Here is an 18,705-nt window from a genome sequence, read left to right on the forward strand (position 1 = left end):
CCTGCTCAAGAACAAACCTAGTGACATTTCCTGTTTGCTTTTGTTGCGAACAAGTGGATGGAAGGGATGCCACCCCCCCCCCTCTGAAAAATGAATCTCAACATTCTTCTTGAGAAACCATTTGTGACTGAGTGAAAGCCTCCTGCTGAGGAAGTCAGCTAGCTGGTTCTGCACTTCAGGTAAGTGTGCAGCCACAGGTGAAGCGTTTTCCACAATGCAAAACTCCCAAAAGTTTACTGCCTCGACACAGCAGGGTGCACCAGGCCTCTTCAACCACCACCTGTTCAGATAATACGTCACAGAAGCGTGGTCAATGAGAATCTGCACCAAGAGTCCCTTGATATGAAGGAGAAAAGCCTGGCAAGCTTTGTGGATTGCTCAGAGCTCAAGGACATTTATATGAAGATTTGCCTCATGCTGTAACCAGAGGCCTGGAGCCCAAGAACCCTCCATATGAGTGCCCCATCTTATTAAGCTATGTCTACACTACAGCTTTTGTTGGCAGAAATGTCGTCACTCATGGGAGTGAATAAACTATCCCCCTGAGCGACGTAAGTGCCGATATGGACTGTGCTATGTCGGCAGGAGACTGCCTCCTACCGACACAGGTTTTGCTGGTCGTGGAGGTCGTTTTATTATGCTGATGGCATAGAGCATCTTCACCAGAATTGATGCAGCTGCGCCACTGCAGCACTGTACATATAGACATGCCCTTAGAAATGAGTCCATTACAACTGCCAACTCCCGAGGCTAGGGGAGAACAGGGGACCCCTACCCACACATTGCCTGGGTTCATCCACCACTGTAACAAACCCGGCGCTGTTAATTAGTCAGAAAAACTTGTCGCAGTGGTGCCTCTGGCCCAATAGACTAATCTCATCCACATTTGAAGTGTACAGAGACAGTCTGACATACTTGGTTACTTCTGTACATGAGGACATATGGCCAGGGCCGGCTCCAGGCACCAGCTTCTCAAGCAGGTGCTTGGGGCGGCCACTCCGGAGAGGGGCGTCAGGTCCAGGTATTCGGCGGCAATTCAGCGGACGGTCCCTCACTCCGCCTGGGAGTGAAGGACCTCCCGCCGAATTGCCGCCGCAGATCGCGACTTTTTTTGTTTGTTTGTTTTGGCTGCTTGGGGCGGCCAAAACCCTGGAGCTGGCCCTGCATATGCCCAACCAACCTCAGCTCAGTCCAAGCCACAGTGGATAGGTGAGTCCTGAGAGACAGGCACAGATTGTGAATCACCTGAAATTTCTGAGACAGAAATGCAGTTGAACTCATTGAATCGAGTAGGACTCCAATGAACTCAATTCTCTGAGTAAGAATGAGTGATGTGTTTTACTCAGGGCGAGTCCCCCATGACTGACAAGGGGGAAGATGAATTTGACATGACAATGAACCTGATTCTCAGATGACCCGTGGAGCAGCCAGTGGTTGAGGTAAGGGAAGATGTGAATACCCTTTTTCCTTAAGAATGCTGCCACCACTATCACACATTTGCGAGAGAAAAAAGGAAACTGATGAGAGGCTAAAGGGGAGTACTATATACTGATACTGATGACCCCTTTCAACAAATCTGAGATATTTTCTGTAACCAGGAAGCACCACAAAACACATCTCAAAGACTGAGGACAACAACCCAATCATTTCGATCCAGGGAAGGGAGGATCGATGCTAGAGATTCCATATGGTTACCCACGTGCTTAATGAATTTGTTGAGAGCACAGAGGTTGAGTATGGATTGCAGTCCCCCTTTGGCTTTGGGGATTAAAAGATGGCAGGAGTAAAAACCTTGTCCCTAGAACAGTGGAGCTCCTCTATAGCTCCCAGGCTAAGCAGTGACTAGATTTCCTGAAGGAAAAGTGTCTTGTGAGATTGGTCCCTGAAAAGGGAAATAGAGGAAGAGTGAAGAAAGGGGGAAGTGAGCAGAATTAGATCGAATATCCCAGACCCACAGTATTTACGACCCACTTGTCTTAGGTTATCGTCTGCCAAGTGCTGAGGAAAAGAGCTAGTCTGTTTCCAAAATGACGATAAGGAATAGGAAGATTGCTGCTGGTTGTGTCGCTGCCCTCAAAGAAGTCAAATGGTTGCTTCTCTATCATAGGAGGAGAACAGAGACAACTGGTTCAAACTGGAGTTAGACAATATCTTCTTTTGAGGTCTGTCTTCTTCTGGAGGTAACCTGGCCCTTTGAGGGATAGAATGGCAGCCTCTGCTGTTGTTGATAAGGTTGAGGAGGTTTGTATTGGCACTTCTTAGTGAATGGGGTACACACTCCCAGAGGACAGAGGGTAGCACGCAAGTCTTTAGATGAAATCTTGCATTCTTCTATCTTATCAGAGAATAGCAATTGTCCACCAAAAATTAAGTCCTCATCTCAGTAGTACGTTGAATGTCTACTGCTATTCCAGAATTGCATAACCATGATCCCCTTCCTATTGTAGAGGCCATAGCTTACAAAAGGCATCTGCAGCATCAAGTGCCAACTGGAGTGAAGTCTTTGCCACCAGCCTACCCTCAATGAGGAAGGCCTGGAACTCATCCCTTGCATCCTCCAGGAGCTTGTCAAAGAACTTAGCCATCCCCTCCCAACTGAGGAAATCATATTTTGCCAAGAACTTTTGCTGGTTCACTATCTTCATCTGGAGCGAGGCAGTCAAATAAATTCTCTTTCCTAACAAATCCAGACTTTTCGGCTTTTTCTTTCTAGGTTGCTTTGGACCTCCCCTGCAGAGACCTCTCATTGGCAGCTGTGATGACTGAAGAGTTAGGCATTGGATGTGAATAAAACACATTCAAACCCCTGAGCAGGTACATCATAATGATTATCCACACATTTAGCCTTTGGGGGATGCAAAGCAGGGGTTAATCATAAAGCCTTCGCAAGCTGTAATAAGGAGTCATTAATCTGAAGGACAACCCTCCCTAGAGTAATTGAGTATTTTCCTGGACTAGTTCAGCCTCTATACTCAGAGCTGAAGCCACCCTTCAAAGCAGGTCCTGGTAAGATTTAAAGTCTTCTGGAGGGGAGATGAGGAGTCTGGGACTATTGATCTTCCTGAGGTGGCAGGGAGGGAACTGGGTATATCCAACATTGTCTCACAAGAGAGAGGTTGTTGCTCTGACAAATGTTCCTCCAGGAATTGTGGCTTGAGAGGATGGATATCCTCCTGCATCCTTGATAGGGGCTTTTCTATTGGCTGGTCCCTTTGAGGGGAGGGAGATCTGCTTGCAGATGGGAAAGGAGTCCTAACTCTATGTGAGCAGGAGGCACTCCACAGTTCCCAGGAGGGGCACTGCAAGAAAGGGCAAGGCATAGAAGAACAGTACATCAGGGACCAAGATGGTCTGTCCTTTCTATAGGAGTGGAGACACTCTCTGCAGGATGCTTAGGGGAGTTGCAAGATTTCTTCCACCATGGGGGAGAAGAACTGGAAGACTTTATAGCATAATCTGAGAAGTCCTCTATATAATCTGTGGGCTTGGGTGAAGCCCAGCCAAACGGGACTACAAGATATTTTGACTTGTCCACAAACCAAGAATAAAATGGCAAAGACAGCCCAGGGATGGGAGCATTGTTGGTACGGAAAAGTTCAGGAAATCACCTCTTATTGGTGCCGAGGACCACAATGGAGTTGGTGTGGGCTCAAAGGGGAGTCTAGGTATCGAGATCCCCAGTGACAAGGTGAAGAATATACACAGTGCTATAGTGCACCTCTACCAAACATACAGCCTCCTGCCCTGATGATGGTGTCTGTTCCAACTTCAGTACCAAGGATGTCAACGGCATCAACCTTAGCCTCAAGGCTGAAGAAGCGGAAGGGCCTGGAATAGCAATTGGTATTGATAATCCTGATGATTCCTGAAGTAGGCAATGCCAGCATAGACAAACAGAACAAGTTCAATGCTGCCACACAGGCCTGCAAGGCTGAAGGTACCAAAAGCAGCTGTGCCGCAACTGTTTCCAGAGGTACTGGATTGGAGTAAATGGTATAGTACTGGAAATCTCCTGCCCTTGTACAAGGAAGATGCAGACCAAATGGCCAGCTCTACCTTGGGTACCATGGTCTTGCAGATGTCTCAAGGCTGCCTTTGAGAAGGAAGATGATGAATCCTTCCTTTCTTTCAGGTGCCCCGATCCGTCTTGTGGGTCCTCCTTTCTCTTTTTGAGGGAGAAACAGAGTCCAGGGGTCTGTTCACTGCTTCCTCAGAGATGGAAGGTGGCTCAAGGTGATTAGAACCGGAGGTTGTGGAGGGTCCCGGTGATGACGCAAGCCTCATAGTCTGCACGATCAAGTGCTGCTTCAGATGATGGTCTCTTGCAATCTGCATTCTCTTTTTGCTTTTTTACCCTTACTGTACCTGGATTTAAGTTTTCAGCTAAAACAGGTGGAGATCAGAGCGGATATAAATCTGTTTTTTTTAATTAAATAATTTTTTTCAAAAAATGAAGTTACTTAAAATTTAATTTGAAGTTATAACAACTGTGTGAAGTCTAAAATTTACTGTAATCTATTACAATTGTTTAAACTAAAAAATAAATTAAAAACTATCCAACCACTACTTGTTTGCTGCTAGAGCTTTAAAGAAAGTCAACCCACTGAACTGGTGGCAGTCATTGGCTAATCACTTGGAATCACTGTTTGTTGAAGTGCTGTTCAATGATTAGTTCATTCAAAGTTAAGAGATCAATGGGGAGCTGAAAAAGCAGGAAAGCTTGTTTTCCTCTTCCAATCTATTAATAAAAACTAGGTGTGAGAATGAGATATACTAGTTCTAAAGACTTAAAGAACATGGTGACCAGAAACAACCAGTTAAATTCACTAACTACAGATAATTCCTTTGTTTAATGCATCAGTGGCTTTTAAATGCAAAAGCAGTTTTGATAAATTTTTCTTATGTATCCGGCACATAAGATTTTATTTAATAAAAAAAAAATTTAAAGCCTGTTTTTGTGCACTTTCAATTTAATTCCAATGTCCATTCAAATACAGCTCGACATAAACTATGTGCAAAACAAAAATCTAGTAAATAAGAAATGCACCATTCATCATTTCTTGACGTAATAAAAAATTCTATGCAAGAATCTGAAAAAAAAAAGTATGTTGAGCTATTTAATTGCTTGAACATAAATTAAATAAATTAATGGAGATATCTTATCTCCTAGAACTGGAAGGGACCTTGAAAGGTCATCGAGTCCAGCCCCCTGCCTTCACTAGCAGGACCAAGTACTGATTTTGCCCCAGATCCCTAGATGGCCCCATCAAGGATTGAACTCACAACCCTGGGTTTAGGAGGCCAATGCTCAAACCACTGAGCTATCCTTCACCCCAGACAGTGTATCCTCCTGGTTAGCAAGAAATAGTACCAAATTTGGTGTAGAGGCTATATTTAGTTGACAATCAACATTTACAAAAATAACTAAAGTACAAATGCAAAACAAGAATGACTTAAATCAATCCATCATGATTCATGGTGCAAATTCAAGTTCTGGAATAAACTTGAACGGGGGTGGCCAACCTGAGCCTGAGAAGGAACCAGAATTTACCAATGTACATTGCCAAAGAGCCACAGTAATACATCAGCAGCCCCTCTCCCCCCATCAATTCCCCCCCCCCCCCCGATCTCCAGCGCCTCCTGCCCACTGGCTGTCCCACCGATCAGCCCCTCCATCCCTGCACCTCCTGATCAGCTGTTTTGTGGCATGCAGGAGGCTCGGGGAGGGGGAGGAGCGAGGGCATGGCAGTCTCAGGGGAGGGGACAGGAAGAGGTGGATTGGGGGCAGAGCCTGTGGCAGAGCCAGGGGTTAAGCGGTGAGCACCCCCCGGCACATTGGAAAGTTGGCACCTGTAGCTCCAGCCCCGGAGTCGGTGCCTATACAAGGAGCTGCATATTAACTTCTGAAGAGCTGCATGTGGCTCCGGAGCCACAGGCTGGCCACCCCTGAACTACAAGGTACTATCACTGCCTGTCCTTTACCTGTTCTGTGCATGAACAGAGGATGTTTTCCCCATAAGAAGAGCCCATGGTCCATTTTGGTCAATTTCACGGTCATAGGATTTTAAAAATCATAAATTTATTGACTTCAGATATTTAAATCTGAAATTTTACAGTGTTGTAACTGTAGTGGTCCTGACCCAACTCTGAAGGCAGCAGCGTAGAAGTAAGGGTGGCATGGTATGGTATTGTTACCCTTGCTTCTGCACTGCTGCTGGCAGGGTACTGCTTTCAGAGCTGGGCACATGGCCAGCAGCTGCCACTCTCCGGCGACCCAGCTCTGAAGGCAGCACAGAAGTAAGGGTGGCAATACAACAACCCCCCTACAAAAACCTGACCACCACCACCCCACAGACACAAAACTCTCTTTTGGGTCAGGACTCCCATTTTAAGAAACGCTGGTTCCCCCATGAAATCTGTATAGCAGTGTTTCCCAAACTGTGTTCCGTGGAACACTGGTGTTCCACGGAACACTGGTGTTCCACACGATGTGAATAGGTGTTCCGTGAAAGAATCAATTTTAAAAAAGGGTCTTTACATTTTTTTTAATTTTAAATTTGGCATATTTGAAGCGTAGTTTACAACTATTTTTGAATGACTATAATTTAACATAAAACTCTTTCTGGTTATTGACAGATCTCGTATTGAATATCATGGGATAAAGAGAACGTGGCACGCAAGCATGTTGATGTCTACCCCTTTTGGGCACGTTTCAGTTAGTGACATTGTACCCCTTCCACTCGAGGCTGCGCGAACTGCAGTGGTATGCACACACCATTCTCTTTACGCCATGCTGAATATAACATATTCACTCAACACGTTCAAACCTGTGGGTCTTTATCGTGTGTGTGCGATAAGCACAACTAAACTAGCTTCGCTCGAAACAATATACGTATTTGTGACAAACAAAATTTGACAAAAATCAGTATTTCTAAATATTGTTACTAAACCTAATCACTATGGATTTGTGGCTAAAAGAAAGAACTTTGAAACGAAAAGCAAGTTGTTCTGGTACTCCAACTGTGGCCAAATAAACGAGCAAAATATTGTGATACTTCAAAGTGAGGATGAACAATCGCAGTCTTTTGTTGCCGAAAAAACTGTTAGTACTAGTGAGTTATCCAAGGTGAAAGAATTTCCACCGAAGTATATCAAAAAACAAGACTAAGCAGGTGTTAAAAGACCGAAACGAAAGTATGATTAAAGTTATTTGTCTTTCGGTTTTACGTGTGTTGGAAATAGAGATGTTCCTGATGCGCAGCGCGTCGTGTGCAACAAAATACTAGCAAACAAGTTCATTGGCTCCTGCTAAACTTCGTAGACATTTGGAAACCAAGCATGCTGAATACAAAGATATACGTTTTTTCAAGAGGAAGCGTGACTCACTTGGAAATTGTAAACTTTCGATGATTAAAATTGCTAAAACAGACAACAAAAGTGCAACAGAGGCATCTTATCAACTAAGTTACCGTATAGCGCTTGCCGGAGAAGCTCACACTATTGGAGAAACGCTTATCAAGCCTTGCGCGAAAGATATTGTAATGTGCATGTTGAGCGAGCAGTCTGGTAAAAAAATTGATACTGTACAGTTGTCAAATAATACTGTTGCACGCCGTATTAAAGATCTTGCCGATGACATAGAAAAAGAGCTAGTTTGCCGACTGAAAATTTGCCGTAAGTATTCATTGCAGCTAGATGAGTCCACTGATGTTTCAGGACTTGCTGTGCTACTAATATTTGTCCGATACAGATTTAATAATATTATTGAAGAGGACCTGCTCTTATGTGAATCTCTGCAAAACAACACAACTGGAGAAGAAATATTCATCAACAATTTTATCACAAAGCATGAAATTAGTTGGGGAAAATGTATTGATGTATGTGCTGACGGTGCTCGGGCAATGATTGGGAAGATGAAGGGAGCTGTAACGCGAATCATAAGTGTGGCACCAGAAAGCACTAAGAGCCATTGTGCTCTACACAGACCAGCACTTGCAGTTAAAAAAATACCAGTATATCTGAAAATTGTGCTCGATGAAGCAGTACAAATTATCAATTTTGTCAAATCTCAACCACTTCAATCCAGGTTATTTAAAATGTTGTGTGAGGAAATGGGTAGTCAGCACAAAGCGGCTTCGGGCTGCAGGCCCTGTGCTGCCTGGGGTCCCTAGGGACAGCTCTGTCTGCCATTAGGGAGTTTTTCCCCCGAGAACCCCCTGTAACATTTTGCAAACCCCCAGGGGTCCACGAACCCCAGTTTGGGAACCACTGATCTAGACTGTTCTCAGTGGTGGTAGATGACAGAACAAGGAGCAATGGTCTCAATTTGCAGTGGGGAAGGTTTAGGTTGGATATTAGGAAAAACTTTTTCACTAGGAGGGTGGTGAAGCACTGGAATGGGTTACCTAGGAAGGTGGTGGAATCTCCTTCCTTAGAGGTTTTTAAGGCCCAGCTTGACAAAGCCCTAGCTGGGATGATTTAGCTGGGAATTGGTCCTGCTTTGAGCAGGGGGTTGGACTAGATCATCTCCTGAGGTCCCTTCCAATCCTGATATTCTATGATTCTATGATTCTTTTTACAGACGGAAGTGAGGTGGCTATCCAGAGGAAAAGTGCTTGTGAGGCTTTTTGAGCTTCGGAGTGAACTACTGGTATTCTTTACTTCAGATAATTCAGGATGAAAATTAATGACTGTCTGACAAATTCCTTATGGCTAATGAGACTTCCGTATCTTGCAGATATTTTTGCAAAATCAAATGAAATTAATCTGTCGCTGCAAGGAAAGAATGTGACTATTTTTACTACAATGGATAAAAATTTGTCGTTAAAAAAGAAACTGGAATTCTGGGCATCTTCTGTAGAACAGAATAACTTTGACTACTTCCCTACAGTACATGAATTTCTGACTGAAATAAATTCTACAGTCCATGAAGAAGTTTCCAGCACCATTTTACAGCACTTAGGTGACTTGCAGGTCTCTTTATTAGAATATTTTCCTACAACTACTGATGATAATGCTTGGGTTCGAAATCCGTTTGTAATTACAGCCAAATCAGTCGGCTTTACTGCGCACAATTATGAAAGCCTAATTGACTTAATTTCTGACTCTGATTTGAAACAAAAGTTTAAGGATCTTCTGCTGAATAATTTTTGGAAAAGCCTAATAGAAGAATACCCTAATGTGACTAAACGTGCAGTCCAAGTGCTCCTTCCTTTTGCTACAACTTATTTGTGAGAGACAGGATTTTCGTATTATACTGCAACAAAAACCAAATATGATGCTGCACCTGACATGAGGATTCAACTTTCCAGCATTATTCCTAATATTAAGCGAATCTGTGATAGAAAAACGCAGAAACACCAATCCCATTAAATCCAAATTCGTATTTCTGTTTATGAAAATAGATTTTCCTAGTAAAAATCTAATTTGTTTGGTGTTTGTGTATATATAAAAACTGTTTTTTTAAGTAGAACACTGTTTTTAATTTTGACTCTTGCACTTGATTTTTTTTACTACTTTATACGCGCTTTCCAGTTAGAAATTGTTAATTCAAATTATTTTAAATTTGTATTTTTGCTTTGTTTTATAAAATAAAATATATTTGAGCATAAATAATGCAATTTTTTACTTGAAAACCAAACGACTACAAAATAATATTTTAAGTGTTCCGTAATAGGCTAAATAGTACACAAAAGACCAGATTATGGATGTAAAAGACTTGTCAACACACAAAAAATTGCATTGCTTTAAAATCAGTTCAAATTCTCTAGTGTATACACAGTTACAACTGCATGAAGGTGCCTTTACAAGAGAAGGGGAATAAACTATACCGGTAGAAAGCATCTTCACCACCCAGTATAACTGCATACATACCAGTGTCATTGTACTGGTGCAATTTTTTTCAGTCAAAGAATCTCACTACTAACCTAAGTAATACTGGGGAGGAGGGGGGGGGGGGTTTACAGGGTGTGTAAACCAGGCCAAGACAACCCTGAGCATGCAAGCAGAATTTAAGCCAATACAGTGCTGTTTTTCTGTGTATGCAAGCAGCTTGAAACAATAGTTCACACCTCTGAGAACTACGCCATTTATCTCAATGGGTTAAGAAGCTGGAAATGTAAAGATAACTTAAATGCTGAATAGAGGCTCATCCCACAATCCCAAAGTGTCTCCCATACCTCCCCCGATACCATACAACTCAACTGCCAAAATCTTTAGGTTTCATCCTTAGTGAATTCTACAATGCAGAGTGAATCATAAAAAAAAACTTCTGGCATGCTGAAAATGTAGTGGAAACAAATTTAATAGCGAGATAAAGGACTTACTGTACTGATTGTATTACTCAGTTTCACATTTAATTCATTTAAGTCCAGCTTGCTGCAGAGTACTTGAGGCCTTGATTATACTTATAGCATACCAAAGACAGGAGAGTGTGCACAGAAAACATAGGTATAATAAAGTTTCTACCTGAAATTGTTCCTTTTAGTTGTTACAAAAATAGTTATGCTATGATGCATATTTCCTATTGGTGGTTTCATCTGTATCTCAGTACAAGCTATGTCACTCATTTTAGACACAAATTATTGCCTTATCATCCAAAACTGGTGTTTCACTGTTTCTTCCTTACATCATTAATTCCAAATATGTTTTAACAGAGGTTAGAGAAAACCTGATTGATAGTATATTTAAAAAAAAAAAAGAGCTCCCTTTTAATTTTCCACATTTTATAGATTCATAGATTTTAAGGCCTCAAGGGACCATTATGATCATCAAGTTTGATCTTGTGCATAATATCGGCCATACAATTTCACCCAGTAATTTTTTAATCAAGTCCATTACTCTGGTTTAACTAAAGCATATATTTTATTGCGTAACTCATTCTAGGTCTGAGTCATATCTGCTTAATTTAGACATACTTATACCTACCAATGGGTCTGTCCACACTTAAGCAGCCTCCTTGTTTGTGAACCCATAGGAACATCTATTTCACTGGGGAACAGCTACACTATTCCAAGGGGGTATGTCTCTCTTATTTCTGGTCACCATGTGCCTAAAAACATTATAGGGTCATTCAAGTCCAGACCCATCTCACATTTTTCCCAGCCCATTTGCTCTAAAAGAGTATATCCCCTTGATATCCTAATTTGTGGCAGAGCTCTTCTAAGGTGATCTGCAAAGGAAAAACAATAAGTTTGTGACCTGTTTTGCTTTAGGACGGGGTTGGCAAACTTTTTGGCCCGAGGGCCACATCTGGGTATAGAAATTTTATGGCGGGCAGGGATTTCCCTAGACCCCCTCTATTGGTGGTGTACACACACCCTGAATTTCCCCCAAAAAACTCCACCTCAATTTTGTGAACTAGTTACATGTGTTGCCAATTTAGTGATTGTTTGGAAATCTGAATTGAAATTGAAACATTAATACACACTTTAAAAGCATATACAATATATGATAAAATACGTGTATCTGAAAAAGTAAAATAGATTTGAAAAGTATGAACAGACTAGCTTTGTTATACAGCTGTTGTTTTTATGACAATGTCAGTGAATTCATTTCAGCGATATTGGCCAACCTAATAATTTCAAATTATGATTTGTAAGCAAAGTCTAAATGAGCTCTCCCTGACAGCTAGTGATGAGCTGGGGGGGGGGGAAAGCCTTCAGGACCAGATTGTATTTCCATTCACACTCAACCTACCTAGGTATCCAGCAAACAGCGCTGTGTTGCGGAAGTGATAGATTTTGGCTGGGGTTGGGTTACAAATCACTTGAATGCGGGGGTAATGAAATGTTGTTATTCTTATTGTATGAATAAAGGGCAGTAGAACTGTACTTGGCCTGTGATGATAGAGGACATTGAGAGAGGATAGGGACAGGTGTTTTGCTTGATGGTCTGCCTGAGTCACAAGTACTATTTGACCTGCCCCTCTCCACTGTTTAAAGACAGAGCTGATTAGGCTCCATAGATAGTCTTTTGTTTTGTTAAATGACCAGTATAGCTGAAATCACTGATAATCAGGTTTAAGTGCTTAGACCCGCTGTGGGACAGAGTTTCTGTGGAAAAGATAGCCCAGCCTGCACTAGCAGTGAGGTTCCCCAACTGAGAGCTCAGCTGAAATCACTGAGCACTGGGTGGAACCTCAAGAGACCAACTCGCAGAGGTCACAGTGGCAGGTGGCAGCAGAAGGTGACGGCGCAGGGCCGTTGGCAACAGAGCGATGGAGTGAACGTTGGCACAACAAACAACAGTGGCTAGAGCGAACGATGAGCGCTGGAGGAATGAGCAAGATGCCTTCTTGCCCCCCACTTGTGAGGTGAACTCACATGAAAGCACCTCTGAACTCCAAGTCTCCGCTGACCAAGGACACCACCAGTGAGTGGGGTGTGGTAGAGGGAAAAGTGAGGAGCACGTTAAATAAACGTTTGTTGGACTATATTTTAGTGACTTTGCTCCAGAATGCTAGATTTGTGACTGGCAATCAAAACTTTTTAAAATATGTTTCCTAGTAGGCCAAGATTTTTTAAATGCATTATTTGCCAAGGTTGTTATCTCACATTGTTGCTATCTTGAGAGGTCATGATGTTGGGGAGTTTCTGTACTAAACATTTTTATTATAATTTTTACATAAGAATGGCCATATTGGGTCAGACCAATGGTCCAAATGGCCCAATATCCTGTCTTCCAACAGTGGTCAAGGCCAGATGCTTCAGAGGGAATGAACAGAACAGATAATCATCTGTTGCCCATTCCCAGTTTCTGGCAAACAGGCTAGGAACACTCAGAGCATGGTGTTGCATCCCTCCCCATCCTGGCTAATAGCCACTGATGGACCTATTCTCCAGGAATTTATCTAGTTCTTTTTTTAATCCTGTTATAGTTTTGGTCTTCACAGCATCCCCTGACAAAGAGTTACACGGGTTGATTTTATGTTGTGTGAAGAAGTATTTCCTTCTGTTTTTTTTTTTTTTAAATCTACTGCCTTATTAATTTCATTGGGTGACTACTAGTTCTTGTGTTATGTGAAGGATTAAATAACATTTCCTTATTCACTTTCTTCACACCAGTCAAGATTTTATAGACCTCTATCATATCCCCCCTTAGTCGTCTCTTTTCTAAGCTGAAACGTCCCAGTCATTTTAATCTCTCCTCCTGTTTCATACCCCTCATCATTTTAGTTGCCCATCTCTGTACCTTTACTAATTCCAATATATTTTTGGGGGGATAAGGTGACCAGATCTGCACATTGTATTCAAGGTGTGTGCACGCCATGGATTTATATAGAGGCAATATGATATTTTCTCTATTATCTATCCCTTTCTTAATGATTCCCAACATTGTTTGCTTTTTTGACTGCCGCTGCACATTGAGTGGATATTTTCAGAGAACCATCCACAATGACTCCAACATCTCTTTCTTGAGTATTAACAGCTAATTTAGACCCCGTCATTTTGTATGTATAGTTGAGATTATGGTTTCCAATGTGCATTACTTTGCATTTATCAACACTGAATTTCATCTGCCATTTTGTTGCCCAGTCACCCAGTTTTGTGAGATCCCTTTGTAACTCTTCACAGTCTGCTTTGGACTTAACTATCTTGAATAGTTTTGTATCATCTGAAAATTTTGCCACCTCACCGTTTACCCATTTTTACAGATCATTTATGAATATGTTGAACAGTAATAGTCTCAGTACCGACCCCTCGGGGATACCACTATTTATCTCTCGCCATTCTGAAAACGGACAATTTATTCCTACTCTTTATTTCCCATCTTTTAACCAGTTACTGATCCATGAGAGAACTTCCCTCTTATCCCATGATGGCTTACTTTTCAAAAGTCAATTTAAATCAAATAAATTTTTAACAAATGTTTATATTTGTTTTAGAAATCTAGAACCGTTATGTGTTTTGGTGTACTCTGCATTATCCTTATGTTAAATTTGCATTATCTTAACAAAACATTTAATTTATTCATCTCTCTTTTATACGTTGCAGGTCAAAGTGAAAATGAAAAGAGAAAAAACGCAACAATTTTTCCACTCAAAGGCCTCAAAAACCAACCAAGTTGAAGAACACATCAAGAACCAAGAATATATCAACATGTCATCTGAAGGTTCAAATGGTGTATCTACACCTGACCAGCCCGAAACACAAATACAACTACCTACTGAAGAAACAGTGTCTCCAGAACCTAAAGGCAGTTCCCAGTGTTTGTCGGTCAAAGTGTTCCCATTTACTGAAGTTACAAAAGATGACTACTGGTGCACCTCTTGCAAAAAAGCTTACGAAGAAGTTTAGCATCCCAATGCTATAATTGGTAAAAGTGGAGGAGCTTGACTGTCAGACCAATCAGCAAAGCCAATGCTGACAAACTATGTGAAAAGGCTGCAAAACACCAGGCCTCTGGAGTGCATCAACATGCAGAAAGCCTTATAAGCCCACTTTCAAAGCCAATTTTAGAAGTACTTAATGAGGCTGTTAAGAATGCTGGAGACACAACACAGTTCATGTGAACAAACAAGGCTGTGGCATCATATTTTCTATTTAAGCAAGAGATACCACACACTATAAACTGGAGGCCAATGTTAAGTGCATTGTCACTTGTTCATCCTGAAGCTGAACACTGGTTCCGAACAAGACCAGCAAATGCTCACTATCTTTCTGCAAAAAACTCAACTGACTGACTAGAGGCATGCAGTGCAACAGTGAAAGACAACAGTTGAAAAAGTGAAGGACTCTCTCACCACATACAAAAAATTTGCATACATGGCTAATGAATGCACAAATGCAAATGGGCATCAAGTATTAAGTCATTGTGTACATTATCTTGATGTCAGTGGTAAGCCAGTACATGCTTTTCTATATGTTCAAGTTACAGAAGACACAACAGCTGCATCTGTGACAACCCACATCTTAGAGTTAAATGCTTGTCAATTGGACCCCAAACACATGGCTGCTTGTGCATTTGATGGAGCTGCAAACTTCTCTGGAAGACATGGTGGAGCACAAACTTTGCTCAGAGAAAAGTGTAACCCTAATCTCTCCTATGCACACACTGCAGAGGCCATCTACTCCAACTAGCGCTAGTACGAATGGCAGACTCTTCAAAAGACATTTAAAAAGCTATAAATTTAATGTCTTCATTATATTCTTTTTTCAGCAAGTGTCCAAAAAGATTGAATGTCTTGGAAAATATAGAAGATACACTGGAACTGAAAAAAGAACAGGAGTACTTGTGGCACCTTAGAGACTAACAAATTTATTTGAGCATAAGCTTTCGTGGGACTGAAGTTCAAATCAGTCCAACCTGGGAAAACCCGCTGGCTTTCTCTTGAGCCATCTTTGGCTGTTGTCTTAAAATTACTCCAGCCATTATTACTGGCTTTGGAAAGTATCTACCAAGATGGGATGGATCTAAGTAGTGAGGCTGGTAGATTACTTTTGCTACTACGTTCAGAGAAGACTATTGCCGTTTTCAACAGTAGACTTACAAGAGAGACCACTTGGGTCATTAAACAATGCATCCAGGCATCTGCTACAAACAGTAGTAGATCTTTGTCCAGCAATACAAGCTACATTTGATCAGAGAGCTATCCATTGAAAAAAGTACTGGAAGAAGCAAAGACTTCAGTCCAGAAGTTTACTAATGAAGGCATTTATATTGAATCCTTAAATGAAAAGGAAAAGAAGTGTTTGTTAAGACAACTGAAAAAGTACACAGACTTGATTCTTAAAAATCTACAACAGCGACTTCTAGATTCTACTCAACCTCTACGTAGCTTTTACAGATCCCTGTCCTATAAAACACCAACGGAGTTTGAGCGGAGTGAGGCACTACCAGCAATGGGGCTGTCATGTGCTCAGAACAGAATAGAGAATTTGAACACAGAGTGGAATATCGTATGATGAATGAATGAAGATTTCACTTCAACTTCTTTATCATCACTAGTGGCTCGACCCGATCTTTGTGCTGTGTTTCCTGGGATGAAAGACATAGGAATTCATCTCTTGCTACTCCCGGTCACAACAGCTACAGTTGAGCGTTCTTTTTCCTCATTGAATAGAATTTTGTGTTCTGAAAGAAATCGCCTTCTGCCTGATCATGTGAACGAACTAATTAATGTGCATATCAATTGAAGGAATGGAAGTACCGGACATACGAGAAGCCACCAAAGATGAACGCATTGCATTCAAGAAGTTTGTTAACAGAGTTGTGCAAAATTATAACAAGAAACCAAGAAGGATGTAGATGTAGTGCTTCATAGAAGGCTTGAGTAGCCAACTTTAATTTGTGTGATGATTTTAAAACATGAGTTAAATCTAATAAAATGGTCATGAAACATTTTTCAGTTTTTACTATGGTCCTATACAGCCCACCTTCACCCTCACGGCCTCACCCCTCATTGGCCCTGACACACACACCCCGAAAATTCAAACACACACACACACACACACAGACCAATTTCAATTCCTGGGGAAAACACTGGGGTTGGGGTGCAGGAGGGAGTGAGGGCTCTGGTTGGGGGGGGGTGTGCTCCAGGGTGAAGCCAGAAATTAGGAGTTCGGGGGCGGGAGGGGTCTCCAGGGTGCGAGTTGGGTGCGGACGCTAGGGCGGGGCTGGGGATGAGGAGTTTGGGGTGCAGGAGGGTGCTCCGTGCTGGGATCGAGGGGTTCGGAGGGTGGGAGGGGGATTAGGGCTGGGGCAGGGGGTTGGGGCACAGGGGGAGGCTCAGGGGTGCAGGCTCCGGGCAGCGCTTACCTCAAGCGGCTCCTGGAAGCAGCAGCATGTCCTTTCTCCAGCTCCTATGCGGAGGCATGGCAAGGCGGCTCTGCATGCTGCCCCATCCGCAGGCACCGCCCCTACAGCTCCCATTGGAGCACTGGAGGGGGCCATTGGCATGCATAGGAGCCGTAGGGGGCCCATGCCGCGGCTTCCAGGAGCCGCATGGAGCACCCCGTGACCCTGCTCCCCGGCTAGAGCCCCAGAACGGGGCAAGCCTCAGACCCCGCTACCCCGTGGCCCCGTGAGGGCCAGTTTAAAATGGCTGGTGGGCCAGATTCAGCCCGCGAGCTGTAGTTTGCTCACCCCTACTTTAGGACATATAAAGGAGGCAGGATAGATTGATTTAAATCAAAGCTATTTAAATCACTAATTTTAAACATAATTTCGAGAAGAAAGCAGGAAACTTTCATTAAAATAATTTAAATTATGTCTTGCATTTAATACTTTTTAGTTATTTTCCTAAAGAAAGTTGATTCTCACTGGTTGGTAATCGTTAAAACACGGTGATTTGCAACTAAAATATAGCTTTCAGACTAAATTTGGAACTTCTTTTTGATAACCAGGAAGAAATAATGTATCTGTACACATTTATTTAAGCAATTATATAGCTTAACTTACATTTATTCAGATTCTTAATTTTTTACATTTTTAAGTTGTGAATTATGTATTTCTAGATTACAAGTAGTTCCCTAGAGAGACAAAGTAGATGACATAATATCTTTTACTGGACCATTTTCTGCTAGTGAGAGTTGGGCCAATAAAAGCTATTACCTCATCCACCTTGTCTCTCCAATCTCTTGGGACCGACACGGCTAAAACAACACAGCATACAATTAATTTACTTGTGATTTGTGTCTAGTCTGAGTGGCTCATCGACACTACTGAGTACACTACTCTAGTCAACTTTGTTACAAGAGCCTCTATTACAACAGGAGTTTGCGAAGGCCCTCTGGATCCTTTTCTTAGAGTGAAGCAAAAAAAAAGAGAGAGAGCACTGGTTGTGACCATGCTCTTCACAATACCTCGTAGACACTGAAGAGAGTCATCCCTGCATCTTGCAATGCCAAAATTACCACTAAGTCAAAAGCTAGTTTTCTTACCAGTATCAGCCATGAGCCCCATGGATACCGACAGGCCTAACAGCTGCAAAGAGGGGCAACACAATGGGAATGAATTCAAAATGATGTCCATATTTGTGGAAACCAGGCTGAGAATAGAAGAACCCAAGACTACAGTACCTGCAACAGCAGGAAACTAACTAAAAATACTTTTTAAATTAAAAAAAGTTAGCTAATACTAAACATCTTAGGAGATGAAGGAAAGCACACAGGTCACCACCAAGAAGGAAGAGTGGCATTTGGGAGACACCTTTTTCAGTATATCTACACTGGAATAAAAGACCCACAGCATGGGCATAGCTGGCTTGGGTCAGCTGACTTGGGTTCAAGGGGCTTGGGCTCAAAGGCTGAAAATTGCTGTGTAGAAGTTTGGGCTCAGGCCGGAGCCTGGGCTCTGGGATCCTCACCGCTTACAAGCATTTGGGAAAGAGACCTTTTTGTATTCTTGGGCTCAAATGTGTAACATTAAAAAGTGTACATGCCCTAGGGGCTGCTATTTTGCTAGATTACTTTAGATTTGCAAAAGAAGGAGGTGGAAAAATTGGAAAGAGTCCAGCGGAGGGCAATAAAAATTATTAGGGGGCTGGAGCACATGACTTGAGGAGAGGCTGAGGGAACTGGGATTGTTTAGTCTGCAGAAGAGAAGAATGAGGGGGGATTTGATAGCTGCTTTCAACTACCTGAAAGGAGGTTCCAAAGAGGATGGATCTAGACTGTTCTCGGTGGTACCAGATGACAGAACAAGGAGTAATGGTCTCAAGTTGCAATGGGTGAGGTTTAGGTTGGATATTAGGAAAAACTTTTT

The 18,705-nt window shown here is 42.2% G+C and overlaps 1 protein-coding gene and 1 pseudogene across 9 annotated transcripts in view; one reads left to right on the forward strand and one right to left on the reverse strand.

The window, feature by feature from the left end:
* Positions 1–18,705, reverse strand: part of RABGAP1L (RAB GTPase activating protein 1 like) — a 525,894-nt gene that overhangs the window by 504,547 nt on the left and 2,642 nt on the right. The gene's annotated exons all lie outside the window — the stretch shown is intronic.
* LOC101937667 (zinc finger BED domain-containing protein 5-like) lies at positions 6,923–9,430 on the forward strand (annotated as a pseudogene).

This window comes from Chrysemys picta, chromosome 8, assembly GCF_011386835.1.
Source record: "Chrysemys picta bellii isolate R12L10 chromosome 8, ASM1138683v2, whole genome shotgun sequence".
Classification (NCBI taxonomy): Eukaryota; Metazoa; Chordata; order Testudines; family Emydidae; genus Chrysemys; species Chrysemys picta.